The sequence below is a fragment of the Argopecten irradians genome, chromosome 7 (assembly GCF_041381155.1).
Source record: "Argopecten irradians isolate NY chromosome 7, Ai_NY, whole genome shotgun sequence".
NCBI lineage: Eukaryota > Metazoa > Mollusca > Bivalvia > Pectinida > Pectinidae > Argopecten > Argopecten irradians.
This window is the reverse complement of record NC_091140.1, coordinates 31,190,876-31,204,547: the sequence shown is the minus strand read 5'-3', so window position 1 is coordinate 31,204,547 and position 13,672 is coordinate 31,190,876. Positions and strand designations below refer to the sequence as shown.

Here is a 13,672-nt window from a genome sequence, read left to right as displayed (position 1 = left end):
TTACTATATACCATTGGTGTATATTTAAAAGATGCTCCACCGTTGACAAATGGTATTTTTCACTATCTAAAACAGGAACAGACGATTTTGTATTTTTCTTCGGTTACAAAAGTTTCTTACTTAACACCATTTACAGCATTGAAAAGTTTCAGCTTCTATTTTTACTTCAAAGTTTTTTTGAAAATCTGAAAAATAATTAATTGTATCCCGAAAAAATTCCGTGGCACTATATCTTATATGGAATGAAGTATAGATTGCACATGCACCAAAGGGCAAAATAAATTATTTATATTAATTTTTTGTGAGTTTATTAAACAATATATATATACACGATCAAAAACAATATTGTTCAAATGATGAATATAAAATTTATGCTCTGCCGGCGGTGGAGCATCTTTAATTTAATATCACATAATATAGCGTTTTTTTTCATCGTTTTTCCATTTATCGGGTTTTATATAGAATTACTTATCAGGTTGGGTCGACACCTACCTTTCAATTGCCTTTAAAAAACTAATGACGGGGAAAAAAGTAACGAGGCTTGCCAGGATCCTAACCTGGAATGTTCTGATCCATAGTCAGACGCGTTATACATTGCGCCACAAGCCCCATTACAATTGCGTTACACTCGGGCTCTTAGATGAGGCTTGTTTCAAAGTTTTCTTAAATTGGTCAATTAAATATACTCCACCGCTGACAACATGATTTTTTTTCACTATCAAAAACAGGAGCAGACGATTTAGTATTTTTCTTTAGTCACAAAAGTTACTTACTTTACACCATTACACCATTGAAAAGTTCTAGCTTCTAATTTTACTTAAAGATGCTCCACCGCTGACAATTGGGTATTTTTTCCACTATCAAAAACAGGAGCAGACGATTTCATATTTTTCTTCAGTGACAAAAGTTACTTACTTTACACCAATTACCACCATTGTCTATATGGTATATATGGTAAATATGTATATACCATTGGTGTAATCTCCACATGATATCGCGTCAGTGATAGTAAACAGCCCTGGAGTGTTGAGGGTGGTTTTTGACTTGATTCTCTTACGTTGTTAGGTGTATGAGAGGTCTCTACTAAGATTTTGATGTGAGAGTTCCTTGTTGTCGGGAGAGGTAACACGTGAGCTTGAGGAAGGATGGTTGATGGAGGAAAGGTTGAGTGTGAGAGGCATGCGATGTTGATGTGTAGAACAAAATGACTGTCGTATAGACTACGTTTTAAAGTAATGCAAGATGTCATTGCATCTAATATCAATGTTGACTATTTTGTCTTATTTTCAACATCTCTTTCTTTAAAATCAATTGATGGTCGTGATATACGTTAAAATCAATGTACTTTCTTACAATTTACAGCAAGATAATAAATCAATTATCATTTATTATTATTTAATGTACTTGTTCAAAGTTTCAAAATATGTTAAAGTTCTAAATATGAACGTGATATATTTGACCTATTTGTCCCCATAGTTACCAGTGTTGGAATAGGTGTCTATAGAAATTGTCACAAAAACAAACTTAAAAAAAAAATGTTTTTAATTGTTTTAGCGATGAAAGCTAATATACTTTATTGTAAAACGATAATCCAGAAAAATGACGAGCTTGTCCAGGATTTGAACCTGGAATCTTATGATGCCGATAGGATCCAGAACGCGTTTTTTTTTTATCTTTAAAAAATGATTTTTAATTTCCCAGACATAGTGCCGCAGGGTAAGGGGGTGCCCCTGGGGTTCCTCACATTGAAGGAGGCACTACAATCTAATTCAACATAAAATTAATACCATCAACAAAGATAAAAGTATCAATATAAAGAATATCAACAGTTTTAGACATCATATGGCAGTATGCTAAATATCACAGACATATGTACAAACAATGAAATCATTGAAAAAACTAGTACAAACGACTAAGTCAGACGCGTATGGGGGGGGGGGGGGGGGGGGAGGGGGGGGCCATGTAGCGGCTTATAAACGACATGAGATTGTTTATAACATGAGATGTTTCATGTTTCCTGATCACTAATGTCAAATTGTCCTTGTTTACCCATTAATATCACCAATTTTTATATCCCAATAAAATAACACCTCACACGTATTCATAGTTCGTCTATGTGATTTTTAGTGTGTTATGAATCGTATGTCGTCGATACTTTACCCCCCCTCCCGAAACTTTTTGTGATATCTCTTTATGTATAAGAAAACGTATGACATACTGATAGTAAGTCCAGTTGCCGCTATCGGTGGTAATAATTACAGGGATTGGTAGTAGTAATCATAGGTAAGGGGATTTACTTTAGATTATCCAAATGATATATATATAGTGACGTAGGTATAATGGGAAGAGTTACCGGGATTGTCTTTATTGAGAAATAAATTAAAATAAAACAAAAACAATCCATTTTGTAGGCAATACATCTTAATTAATTGATGAATGTTCTAAATTTACTTAATACTATTATTTTGTTAAAATAAGTTAAACATAAGCCTTTGAAAATAATATTAAGATATATATTTAGCTTGCCAGAATTCGAACCTAGAATCTTCTGATCCGTAGTCAGACGTATTATCCATTGCGCTGCGCCGCAAGCCCCATTACCATTGGGCAACACGGGCTTATAAAATGAGACTTGTTTCAAAGTTTACTTAAATTGGTCATATCATCTTTTTCAATTATCATTTTTTTATTTGATATCAGTAATGTTTATTTTACACTACATTTAGACCTCACACGTATTTAAGTTTCTTCTGTGTGGTGTTTTATGTGTATTATGATTTGTGTTTCGTCAACATATTTTGTGAGTTAGGTCTCTTTGTACAAGAAAATATAATGAAATCATTTAAACAAGACATACTGCTGCTATCGGAGACGATCATTACAGAGACTAAGTAGTGATCACTGGTAACGGAACTAACTGTAAATGGTCTACTATGAGCTAGTCTAAAATGATAACGCAGGTAAAATAAACGAGCTTGCCAGGATTCGAACCTGGAATCTTCTGATCCGTAGTCAGACGCGTTATCCATTGCGCCACAAGCCCCGTGTGTCCTAATTACTGACATGTGCACGTCGCTTACAGTAAACATATGATTTAGCAGTTACATAGTTCGTCAATAAGCCATGCTTATTTTCTTAAAGCTGACAATTCAAGTTAAAACTATTCGTATTGAGACAAAAAAAATCTTTCAAATGACTTGTAAATGCCCTTGTATATAGATTATCGTTTCCAAGGAAGTTTATGGCCATTTTTGTTATAGGCCAAATAGTTACCAGAGTCGGAATATGTTATTATAATTCAATGTTGCTTGTTACGAGCATTTCCATTGGCTTAAAAAATTTACTTTATCAGCCCATAAAGGAAAAAATTGCGTCGCCGTTTGTAACGTCGCTTCTGATTGGCTGAGATGACGGCGTAATAATTTCATAGACAAAAGAGTCCCAAAATGAATTTTAAATGTTGAAGAGATTATCTTTAGTAAATTGAATTATAAGGATTAATTTGAATAGATTTTTTATGTTATGGAGATATAACACAAAAAATCTGAGTATACTCTCATCATAAACCGCTTCGCGGTTTATTTAGAGTACACTCAGATTTTTGTGTTATATCTCCATAACATAAAAAAATCTATTCAAGGTAATCCTTAAATAAAGTTGGACGTATGAGTAGAAAAAAATGACAGTCGTATAGACAACATTTTTAAAATAGCTAAAGATGTCATTATATATAATATTAACGATCGATATATTGTCTTCTTTTCAACATCGTTTTATTTTAGATCGAGATATTGTCATGAGGTAAATTAAAATCAATGCGCTTTCTTACGATCTACACCTAAGATAATAAATTAATTAGCACTTATGTATTATTATTTATTTATACACCGCTTTAATGCGTTTGGTAAATGTTTCAATATATGTTTAGTTTTAAACATGAACGCGATATATTTGACTTATTTGACCACATAACTACCAGTGTTTGAATTGGTGACTATAAAAGTTGTTACAAAATAGACATTCTGACCATTTTAAAATATCCTTACAAAACAAATTTTTGAACTCGTTTTAATTGTTTACGATGAATGCTGACACATTTAGTATAAGCTAGGAAAAATAACGAGCTTGCCAGGATTCGAACCTGGAATCTTCTGATCCGTAGTCAGACGCGTTATCCATTGCGCCACAAGCCCTATATATTGTGCTATATTACACAAACTTTTCACTTTTCGGATAATCTTATCAAGCGGAACGCATCGTTTGTCAATGATATGTAATAAGGTTCGGTATAGTTAGCAAAGCAGGTTTAAAACATTCATGTTGAGCCAAATGACTTACATGTATAAAGAAATATACAAGTTAATTTTTGAACTGGTTTTAATCGTTTTCTTTGGAAACTATTTTTGGTGACTAAAATGTGATTAAGGCTAAAAGTAATAACCCAGGAAACATTACGAGCTTGTCAGGATTAGAACCTGAAATCTTCTGATCCGTAGTCAAACGCGTTGTCCATTGCGCCACAAGCCCCACTACCATTGGGCAACACGGGCTTATAAAATGAGGCTTGTTCCAAAGTTTTCTTAAATTGGTCAAATTCATTTTTTTCCAATTATCATTTTTTACCATTTAATATCAACAATGTTTATATTACACTACACTTAGACCTAAAACGTATTTAAGTTTCTTCTGTTTGGTGTTTTATGTGTATTATGATTCGTGTCTCGTCAATATATTTTGTGAGTTAGGTCTCTATGAACAAGAAAACATAATGAAATCATTTAAACAAGACATACTGCTGCTATCGGAGACGATCATTACAGAGACTAAGTAGTGGTCACTGGTAATGGAACTAACTGTAAATAGTCTACTATGAGCTAGTCTAAAATGATAACCCAGGTAAAATAAACGAGCTTGGCAGGATTCGAACCTGGAATCTTCTGATCCGTAGTCAGACGCGTTATCCATTGCGCCACAAGCTCTATTACAACGACATGAGAGGGGCTTATAACATGAGATTGTTTAAATGTTTACTGACACTATAATGTCCAATTGTCCTTGTTTACTCTTTTATATCACCGATTTTGATATCTCAATAAATTTAGACCTCAAACGTATTCAGAGTTTTTCTGTCTGATTTTTAAGTGTATTACGAATCGTATGTCGTCGATACTTTTACCTCCTGAAACTTTTTGTGATATCTCTCTATGTACAAAACAAACGTATGACATAATGATGATAAGTCAAGTTGCCGGTATCGGTTGCGATAATTACAGGGATTGGTAGTAGTAATCATAGATAAGGGATTAAAGGGTAGGCCAAATTGTCCACATGATATATACATAGTTATGTAGGTACAGTAGGAAGAGTTACCTGGATTGCCTTACAAAGAAAAGAAAGAAAACGAAATAAAACAAAAAGCAAGAAACAATCCATTTTGTAAGCAACTATATCTATAACTACTTATATGCATCTAGATTAATTGGTGAATGTTCTAAACTTACTTAATATATATTCTGTTAAATAGTTAAACATAAGCCTTTGATTATAATGCTAAGATATATATGTAAAAATATGAATATTTAGAAAGATCGATTTCTGTTGATATATAATATGAAGCAAACATTATGTTGGCGTGTATTTGTTCGCTTTCAAACACAGGTGCACAATGTACCAACGTGTAATCAAAGCTCCCCTAAACCCCTATTGGCCTTCCCCTAGTTTTACCTGACACAAATGGGGATTGTTACTGTGTACTAATACTACACTTACATCTACGTTTGTTTCCTTTCAAACTCCTGGACAAGGGGTTACTATATACCATTGGTGTATATTAAAGATGCTCCACCGTTGACAAATGGTATTTTTCACTATCTAAAATAGGAGCAGACGATTTGGTATTTTTCTTCGGTTACAAAAGTTACTTACTTAACACCATTTACAGCATTGAAAAGTTTGAGCTTCTAATTTTACTTCAAGTTGAAAATATGAAAAATAATTAATTGTATCCCGAAAAAAATCCGTGGCACTATATCTTATATGGAATGAAGTATTGATTGCACATGCACCAAAGGCAAAATAAATTATTTATATTATTTTTTTTGTGTTTATTAAACCTATATATATATATACACGATTAAAAACAAATATTGTTCAAATGATGAATATCATTTATGCTCTGCCGGCGGTGGATCATCTTTAATATTCACATAATATAGCGTTTTTTTCATCGTTTCTTCCATTTATCGGGTTTTATAAGAATATTTATCAGGTTGGGCGACACCTACCTTTCAATTGCCTTTAAAAACTAATGACGGGGAAAAAAAGTAACGAGCTTGCCAGGATTCGAACCTGGAATCTTCTGATCCGTAGTCAGACGCGTTTTTTATCTTAAAAATATGATTTTAATTTCCCAGACATAGGGCCGCAGGGGTTGGGGCCCCTGGGGTTCCTCACATTGCAAGCACTACAATCTATTAAACATAAAATTAATACAGGCATCAACAAGATAAGATATCAATATTAAAATATCACAGTTGTGACATCATATGTCAGTAAGCTAAATATCACAGACATATCCTAAACCGGAACGTAGTCAGACTTTGATATCCGATTTTGATATCTCAATAAATTTAGACCTCAAACGTATTCATAGTTACCAGTGTTGGAATAGGTGTCTATAGAAGTTGTCACAAAACAAACTTAAAAAAATGTTTTTAATTGTTTACGATGAAAGCTAATATACTTTATTGTAAAACGATAATCCAGGAAAAATGACGAGCTTGCCAGGATTCGAACCTGGAATCTTCTGATCCGTAGTCAGACGCGTTATCCATTGCGCCACAAGCCCTATTACAACAATCTTGTAAGAGGTGTTTCAGTAATCGTCTGAGGGGAAGAGGGGCTTGCCACATCTGGCAACCCCTGCACTATCGAGGGTGGTTTTCGACTTGATACTCTTACGTTGTTAGGTGTATGAGAGAGGTCTCTACTTAGATTTTGATGTGTGAGTTCCTTGTTGTCGTGAGAGGTAATATGGAACGCCATAGCTGCCTTAAGACTAGATGTTTTATTGCATCACGTCACCATGTTATAGCATCGTGTCACCATGTTATAGCAACGTGTCACCATGTTATAGCATGATGTCACCGTGTTATTGCATTGTGTCACCATGATATACCATTATGTCACCGTGTTATTGCATCATGTCACCATGTTATATAGCATCGTGTCACCATATTGTAGCATGATGTCACCATGTTATAGCATAATGTCACCGTGTTATTGCATCGTGTCACCATGTTATAGCATCGTGTCACCATATTGTAGCATGATGTCACCATGTTATAGCATGATGTCACCGTGTTATTGCATCACGTCCCCATGTTATACCATTATGTCACCGTGTTATAGCATCGTGTCACCATATTGTAGCATGATGTCACCATGTTATAGCATGATGTCACCATGTTATAGCATGATGTCACCGTGTTATTGCATCACGTCCCCATGTTATACCATTATGTCACCGTGTTATAGCATCGTGTCACCATATTATAGCATTGTGTCACCATGTTATAGCATGATGTCACCATGTTATAGCATGATGTCACCGTGTTATTGCATCTCGTCCCCATGTTATACCATTATGTCACCGTGTTATAGCATCGTGTCACCATATTGTAGCATGATGTCACCATGTTATAGCATGATGTCACCGTGTTATTGCATCACGTCCCCACGTTACAGCATCATGTCACCATATTATAGCATCATGTCACCATGTTTATAGCATTATGTCACCGTGTTATTGCATCATGTCACCATGCTATTGCATCGTGTCGCGAAGTTATTAAGACGTTTTCTATTAAGACTACTCGGAATGCATTTGGATTTTACGTTACAATCAAGCGCAAACACGATCCCGATCACTATCTTCTAGCCGGAAACTTTCTTCGGTATTGTTTGGCGGGAGGACATTTGGTAGGTATGGTTAGATCTACAGCTACACAATGACAATTTTCTTATGACTAGTGAGATAGATAGCGTATATGTTTCTGTTTCGTATCAAGTAACAAATCCGTCTGATTCGATGGCACATACTCATAGTTTGTTAGTATCGGTTCCATTTTGTAACTGTCATATTTTCGAAGGATGTTAGGCCTAATCCTGCATTTGTTGGTTCCAACATTGCTGACAGCTTGCCCATGGGGCATATTAATATTGTAGACAGGTATCAAATAGGTAACTGTTAACATACAATTTGCAATTTCATATTAGAGTAAATAGATCTGTCTAGCTCTTTGGTCACAGACCTACATGTAGATATCCATATGATTATAATATGTCTATCTTAGGTACAGTTAACTACTTTAGATCTCGGATACTGACAATAGAGCGTGAACCATCACCGAATTCAAAAATGTCTTTGTTATTGGTCAAAGATAATACATACAATGTTTATATAAATTATTCGCATGCTGTATACGTAATTACAACTGTAATTCTAGAATGCTGTTCATCCCACATTATCACCAAAGGTTTAGGTTCTCATATGTTAGCTCACTTGGCTCGTCCGTCAACACATTTCCTTTAAATCGCTACTAGTCATAGAATTCTCCATGGATTCTGACCAATTTTGGCCAGAAATATCTTTGGGGAAAAGGGAACAGTTTGTATAAATTTTGGCTCTTGTATCCCTCCGCCACCCCCTCCCTGGGAGCAGAGCCCAATAGGGCAAAATCCTTTAAATTGCTACTAGTCATAGAGTTCAGCATGGATTGTAACCGAATTTAGCCTGAAAGTCAAACATCCTTGGGGGAAGGGGAACAGTTTGTATAAATTTTGGCTCCGACCCTCGGGGGCAGGAGGGGCGGGGCCCAATATGGGAATTTATAGGTAAATCTTGAAAATCACTACGTACTCGGGTTCTGCATGGATTTTAGCCAAATGGTCTGAAACATCCTTGGAGGAAGGGGAACAAGAATTTGTATAAATTTCAAAATCTGTATAAAATTCCTTTAGAAAAGAAACAATGAACCTTATATTCAGAATATAACAAGATACTGATTGCAAGTAGGAACTTGCATTAAATTTTTAGGGAACATTTATGCCTGACATGATGGATGAAATGGAGGAGGTTCTTAGAAGGAATGGTTTGGAAAAACTGTACAAATAACTTCATTCAACAGAAAATTTCCCGAGATATCATATGTTGTCTAAGTGAACATGATCTTCAGCACCTTGGTGTAAGTAACAAAACTGACATGGTAAAGCTACGGAATGATTGTATAAAATATGGATCAACCCAGCCTCTGAAAATGAAAAAATATGCAGGACCTCCTGAGTTTGAGATCAATCAGCATACTTTGGCAAAACTTTTAGGAGAAGGATTTCAGATATCTGATATTGCAAAATTACTTTCTGTGTCTGAAAGGACAATTTATAGAAGAATGCAACAATTTGGCATATCAAAATTTGATTTTTCTGATATGTCATCAGATGATCTTGACAATCATGTTAGTGATCTCATCAAGCAATTTCCATTTTGTGTGTGAAAGCTTATTGGGACAGATGCTACGTTCAAGAGGAGTTTTAGTACAACGCTGCAGACTTCGGGAGAGTATTCACCGTCTTGATGAAGTAGGAGTGGGGGAGAGAAGAAAAGGGAGGCTACATAGGCGCATTTACAATGTGAAAGGACCAAATCACCTGTGGCACATTGACACTAATCATAAACTTATAAGGTGGAAACTAATCATAGCTGGAGGCATTGATGGGTTTAGTCGTATGGTTACCTTTCTCAAATGTACTGATAATAATCAAGCTGAAACACTTCTTCAGTGTTTCACTACAGCAGTTACAAAATACGGTTTACCTCTAAGGTCAGGTCTGATAAAGGATTGGAAAATGTAAGCAATTGCTGAATTTATGATTTCAAAGCGAGGCACTGCGAATCGAAGTATGATAACAGGAAAAAGTGTACATAATCAACGCATTGAGCGACTTTGGAGGGATGTCTATTCTGGGGTTTTGGCATACTATTACCAACTATTCTTTCATATGGAAGATGCAGGACTTTTAGACCCCTTAAATGATAAACATATTGCAGCTCTACATTATGTATTTCTCCCAAAAAATTAATGAGAAATTACAAGTTTGGGAAACTGCATGGGCAGGCCATCGACTGCGAACAGTTGGATCGTCCTCTCGTGTGTTGTGGATCTCCGGACAGCTACAATACCCAGTGGGTGTTGATGTAGAAGACACTGATCTTTATGGTGTTGAAGGATTCATTGACACAATTCCAGGTGATGATGTTGATGGTCAACGGCCTATCATTGATCCAACTGCATGCCGAGTGCTGAATGTGGCTTGTCGTCAAGAACTTGAATCAAACATTTCATCTTCTTGGACATCTTCCAACTTTGGAATGGATGCATATTCAAAAGCTTTAGATATCATCAACATACACAGTGATTAATATGTTCGCTCAACACCCAGGTTCATGAATCAAGTGTGAAATTTTTCAATTTTTAATACGTAAATAAACAAGAGACCCAGAGGGCCTGTATCGCTCACCTGGTTTGTTATGCTAAGTATGATGATCTGAATACAGGTTCATTGTTTCTTTTTTGAAGGAATTTTAATATTGACCTCTAAATCCCCTATTGGGCCTTATTTATATGATTTACCTATTGCTCCGTTTTCCCCTATTGGGCCATCCACCCCTGTTCCTGCCTCCCAGGGTTGCAGGCGTGTCAGGAGCCAAAAGTTATAAGGTTCTGTCAGAGCCAAAATATATATCAAGTTCGGTTCACACCCCTTCCCCAGAAGGGAGTGTTTGGTGGCCAAATTTGGTTACAAAGATCTATGTAGTGACTCTATGACTAGTAGCGATTTCAAAGGGAAATTAACCTCTATTATCCCCTATTGGGTCCCTCGATCCCTTGCCATGGCCCGTCCGGGTGGACCAGAGCCGAGAATTTTATACTAAGTTCGGTCCCCTTCCCCCAGGATGTTTGATAGTGCAATAATTTTGGTTACAGAGCCGTGTAGAAACTCCTAATGACATGTATGATTAGGAAGAGTTAAACAGGAATTCTACCTCGATTTGCTCCCTGATTGGGCCCCGCCCCTCCACTTGCCCCCATAGGAAGGGGTCAGATCCCAAAATTACTAGTACAAGTTCTACTTGTCCCCTTCCACCCAAGGATGTTTGTGTGTGGCCAAATTGGTTACACAATTTCATGTAGAACTCTATGACTACGTAGCAATTCAAAAGGAATTACCTCTATTTCCCCTATTGGCCCCCCCGTCCTTCCTGCCCCCCGGGGGACCAGAGCTCCAAAATTTTGCATACAAGTTCTGTTCCCCTTCCCCCAAGGATGTTTGTGGCAAAAATTGTGTTTACAATCCATGTATGACTCTCTATGACAAGTAGCGATTTAAAGGATTTACCGCTATTTCCCTGATTCGGGCCCCGCCCAGTCCTGCCCCCGGGGGGTCAGATCCAAAAGTTATACAAGTTCTGTTCCCCTTCCCCCAATGATGTTTGTGGCCAAATTTAGTTACAATCCATGCAGAACTCTATGACTAGTAGCGATTTTAAAGGAAAATGTTGACGGACAGACGGGAACAGACGGACGGACGGACGACGGACGCCGCGCCATGACATAAGCTCACCGGCCCTTCGGGCCATGTGAGCTAAAAAAACAGGAACAGTCATCTTCAGGATCATCAGCAATGTTTAATTTGTAACAAAAGCAGAAACTTCTAGAGAATAAAATGGAGTAAAGATGGGTATTTTATTGCAAGTGGTTTTTTTTTTTATTGCAACACGACATTGGAATTCAAAGGGATAGTGTTTTATCATGATATACATATGCATTGAATGCTTTTTGGAAGAAAGTAATGTATCTGAAAGAAAAAATTTTAATTAGTAAAACAGTGATGTATATGAAAACATATTTTTTTAAGGTCATATACACTCCATGGCTCTCGAGTTTTAAAGTTACATTTAGATTTCAAAGAAATGAACCTCTATCATTTCCCAAAATTTAGGCAGTTTATTTCGTCAAACATTGGAGGAAATGAGGTGAAATATTGTGAATTGAATTAGCAACATTTTTTTTTAAAAGAAAGGGATTTATGAACTTTTATTTTCCAGTATTAATGCTCATCCGAAATTCTCAACGGTTTAGATATATGGTATATGAATACTGATAAAAAATCAATATCAATGGCACTGAACTATTAAAATCCATGAAGACAGCTAATTCAAGAAAATTACATTGAGAACCTACATATGAAATGTACCATCATTTCTTCTCGAAAAGAAAAGTATTAATTAACTTCAACTGACAATATCCAAAATTGTTATCTGTCAACCATTTTGCTCTTTCTTATTGCGAAAAAAATTTAAACTGAAACTGGCGTTCTGGTAATTTGCAAATCTTAAAGAATGCCCAACCTTTATAGTCCATTATTTGCATACACTCTGCTTGTACAGTTTCCTGAACTAACATTACAGTTATTCATGTACATAACAAGTCTGAAGTTGACTATAATATTGATAAGCAGTGACCAATACTACACTTATCATACAAAAAAATAATTCAAACATTTTTTTTTAGGGCCAATACTCATCCCTTCATTTTGCCATAACATTTTTAATAGACTCATGGAGTTTTAGATACTGAATTAAACAAATGTCAATGTCATTTTACTTAGTCCTGAAGGTTTCAGGTGTTATAATCTGTCTTTTAAACTAAAGGCCTGTGTATGGTCACCTGACATCTGATACAAAATTAAAGAAAATGTACTGTCATCCTAGAACAACTTATTGATAGATTTGAAAAGCAAAGCTTTGTCAATCTCTTGATTATTTACTGATCATGTATTGTTGTGAAGTATTTCATATATAATTGAAAATATTTCAGAAGCTTCGTCAATCTTGGTTAATATTTATCATATGACAAGTTTAAGAAACTCTACATTACATTAATTTGTTTTTTACATTTTCAAACTCTTGAATGACCTCATTGAGTCAATAAAATAAAAAAAATTAAAGCTGTTAATGGGCTGTAAACAATTATTAACAAGGGGGCATTAACCCTGCAAGATAATCCCATATTAAAAGTCATATGGTTTATATATTACACAAGTTGCTCTCGACATTATAAGATGAGATTCATTGTCTGAATTCGTATAACAAAGGACTAAACTTAAAATTTACTGTTGAAAAAAATCCAAAAAATCCAAATTTTTAGTCTCGGTCCGAGATCTTACTGATACAATGGACTGCATACAAATTAATGTTAGTGGTCCGTCACCTTGCCATGGACCATTAGGTCAAGCGTGACCTATTGTGATGGGCCTTTTGTCTGTCATTCATGCGCTTGTCTGTTTAAACAATTTTTGAACCTTTGTGAACTCAGAATAATACTTTTTGAACAGTAAATATTTCTGAGGTCTGATGAGACTGATCAAACCAGATAAAATAAAAAATAATGACATCAAAGCTTAATTAATTGCAAAATTATTACTTTAGGACTAGGAGAACCAAAACCAATGATTTTCACATAATACAAAAAAAATCACATACTCTGATGTCAATCTCTTTTCCTGCTCCATCCATTCCTCTGCTGACTCTTTTGCTAGTACTTCCAAAGCT

At 35.6% G+C, this 13,672-nt stretch overlaps 4 non-coding genes across 4 annotated transcripts; all 4 read right to left on the bottom strand.

Moving 5' to 3' along the window:
• Nucleotides 1-2,970: 2,970 nt before the first annotated feature.
• Trnar-acg (transfer RNA arginine (anticodon ACG)) lies at nt 2,971-3,043 on the bottom strand. The gene has a single exon. It is a non-coding gene; the product is annotated as a tRNA-Arg (tRNA).
• Nucleotides 3,044-4,120: 1,077 nt separating this feature from the next.
• Nucleotides 4,121-4,193, bottom strand: Trnar-acg (transfer RNA arginine (anticodon ACG)). Its single transcript has one exon. It is a non-coding gene; the product is annotated as a tRNA-Arg (tRNA).
• Nucleotides 4,194-4,906: 713 nt separating this feature from the next.
• On the bottom strand, nt 4,907-4,979 carry Trnar-acg (transfer RNA arginine (anticodon ACG)). Its single transcript has one exon. It is a non-coding gene; the product is annotated as a tRNA-Arg (tRNA).
• Nucleotides 4,980-6,774: 1,795 nt separating this feature from the next.
• Nucleotides 6,775-6,847, bottom strand: Trnar-acg (transfer RNA arginine (anticodon ACG)). Its single transcript has one exon. It is a non-coding gene; the product is annotated as a tRNA-Arg (tRNA).
• Between the last annotated feature and the right edge of the window lie 6,825 nt (nt 6,848-13,672).